This window comes from Vicugna pacos, chromosome 24 (genome assembly GCF_048564905.1).
Source record: "Vicugna pacos chromosome 24, VicPac4, whole genome shotgun sequence".
In the NCBI taxonomy this organism is placed as follows: domain Eukaryota; kingdom Metazoa; phylum Chordata; class Mammalia; order Artiodactyla; family Camelidae; genus Vicugna; species Vicugna pacos.
In genome coordinates this window covers 5,525,076-5,527,981 of record NC_133010.1, presented here as the reverse complement: position 1 = coordinate 5,527,981, position 2,906 = coordinate 5,525,076, and the positions used below count along the sequence as shown (strand labels likewise).

At 43.2% G+C, this 2,906-nt stretch overlaps 1 pseudogene; it reads left to right on the top strand.

Annotated features, from left to right (window-relative positions):
- Positions 1–1,317: 1,317 nt before the first annotated feature.
- On the top strand, positions 1,318–2,594 carry LOC102533562 (actin-related protein 3 pseudogene; annotated as a pseudogene).
- The last annotated feature ends 312 nt before the right edge of the window (positions 2,595–2,906 follow it).

The following is a 2,906-nucleotide window of genomic DNA, read 5'->3' as shown; positions in this document are numbered from 1 at the left end:
GAACAAACACTCTCTCCCTATCTCCCTCTCCCTCTCTCTCTCTCTCTTCTCTCTCTCTCTCTCCCCCTCTGCCAAGAAAGCATGGCATGGATCTAATCATGAGATACTACTGAACAACTCAGTTAAGGGTCATCCTACAGAACTTAAGGCCTATATATTAAATGTCTAAGATATTAAGGACAAAGAAAGGTTGAGAGATTATTGTAGTTTGAAGGAGACTGTATTAATATAGTGATTAAATTAATGAGCATTTCTGAATGAGAACCAAGACCAGAAAGAAAAAAGAGACATAGATGGGTAGCAATATTTTATTTATTTGAATTCCCTGATTTAGAAGACTGTACCATGGTTAGACAGGAGGGTGTTTCCCTATGTAAATGTAATAAACACTAGAGTATTTAGAAGTGTTGGAAAGACGGGCTGTGGAGCAAACGCAGCAGAATAGAATTTTAATCGTTGAGTAACCTGGGTGGAAATAGGAGGTTTTATTTTTTGTACTGTACTTACTCTTTTAAGTTGAAGTTATTTCAAAATAAACTATTAAAAATAATAATATATATATTATTATATATATATATCCTACCCCCAGACTGTAAATTTATAATCAGCAAGGGTCATTTTAAGCATACAGGTGAATTTCCCTGTGTGCCTTCATAACACTGAGGGACATGACTGCATCAACTCATGGTGAAATTAATAATCATAGGAATGATATTCAGGCTGGAAGTTCAGTTAGAAGGCCAAATATTAGCACTACATTTTTAAAAACTCACTAACCTTTTTTTAATCTCATTTTTTAAAAGTAAGTTTCAGCTATCTGGAAAATAATTGTGCAGAGTCATTCTTCTTCCAATGATGGTAAATAAATGAAACATCATTGTAATGATTTACGGCACAGTTCATTTATTGTTTGTACGTCAAGACAACAAATAGGACAGATGTGCTTCTCAAAGTGTGATCCTTGAACCACCTACTGTGTAAGTATTTGGAATGCTTATTAAAAATACACCTTTTACTGCTGCTCTCTCGCTGCTGCTTCGGCTTCCTGGCTCCCCCGCCCCCCGACGGAGAGGGCGCCGGCCATGGGTGGTCAGGTAGCTTCTACCTCTTGCCACCCATCCCTGGCCACAACCAGCACGGAGCAGACGGTGGCAGCGGCGGCAGCAGGCGTGGAGGAAGACGGTGGGACGGCTGCCAGCCTGTGTGGTGGACTGCGGCACCAGGCATACAAAACTAGAGTATGCTGGAAATACAGAACCACAGTTTATCATCCCTGCTTGTACTGCTATTAAGGAGTCAGCACAAGTGGGCGATCAGGCTCAAAGGAGGGTGATGAAAGGTGCTGACAACCTAGACTTCCTCACTGGGGATGAAGCAGTAGAAAAACCTGCATATGCAACCAAGTGGCCGACCCGCCGCGGTGTCGTGGGAGATCGGGACTTGATGGAAAGGTCTGCGGAGCAAGTGATCTTTACACATTTAAGGGCAGAACCTGAGGCCATTATTTTCTCTTGACGGAGCCTCCACTGAGCGCTTCAGGAAACAGGGAGCGCACCGCTGACGTAGCGTGTGAGCCCTTCGGCGCTGCAGGCTTGCGCTCTGCTGCCCAGGCCGCTCTTGCCGTCGCTGCTTCCGGGGCCCCAGGACAAGGAGGAGAACGGACGCGCACGGGGACGGGGACAGACGGTGGGGACGGTGGCACTCACGTCTTCCCTGTGGCTGAAGGGTATGTGACTGGCAGCTGTATCGAGCACATTCCAATCGCAGGACAAGACAGCATGTATTTTATCTGGCAGTTACTGAGAGACCGAGAAGTAGGAATTCCCCCAGAACAGTCCTTGGAAACTGCTACGGCAGTACAGGAGCGCTGTACTTGAGTCTGCCCAGATTTCGTAAAAGAATTTGACAAGTATGATACAGACGGATCAAAGTGGATTAAACAGTATACTGGATCAACGCTGTCTCAGAGAAAGAATTTTCCATTGATGTTGGGTAGGAGAGATTCTTGGGACCTGAAATTCTTTTTCGTCCAGAGTTTGCTAACCCAGACTTTACTCACCCATCTCAGAAGTTGTAGATGGAGTGATTCAGAATTGTCCTGTGATGTCAGACGCCCTCTCTACGAGAGTATTGTCCTCTCTGGAGATTCAACCGTGCTCAGGGACTTTGGATGATGCTTGCAAAGAGATTTGAAAAGAACTGTAGATGCCAGGCTGAAATTAAATGAGGAATTGGGTGGTGGTAGACTGAAGCCAAAACCTATTGATGCACAAGTCATTACACACCACATGCAGCGACATGCTGTTTGGTTTGGAGGATCCACGCCGGCTTCCACGCCTGAGTTCTACCAAGCACGCCACACCAAAAAGGATCATGAAAACTTGGACCTAGCATTTGTCATCACAATCCGGCGTTTGGAGTCATGTCGTAAAATTGGCTTCATAGTTTTTGGGGTTAGGGAGGTGGGGAAGAAATAATCTTTCTGATTACCTGTTTTGTCTGGATGGCTGGGTTTGAGGTTTTAAACCTGACTTGAAATAATAAGACCAAACATAATTATACAGGAAGATTTTAATAAGTATATCAACATGTGAATGTAGAGGAGATCCAAAATGATTAAGTGTTTTTCTTTAGGCTGAATGTTTGACTCTTGTGTGTAACAAAAAGAAGTGGGTTTTAGTTCTTTCTGTGCCCTGGTATTTTGTATATTATTGAATTATCCAAGATTTGATGGGATTTATCGGTATGTGGATAGCTCTAAAATGCTCGTATTGTACACTTGGAAGTATGCAGTGCAAGAGCTTGTTTATATTTCATACTTTTTATACTTTAAGGGGGAAAAATGTCAAAGAAAAACTAGTATTTGAGGGGAAAAAAAGTGACCAAGTAAAGGATAAATTCAAAAA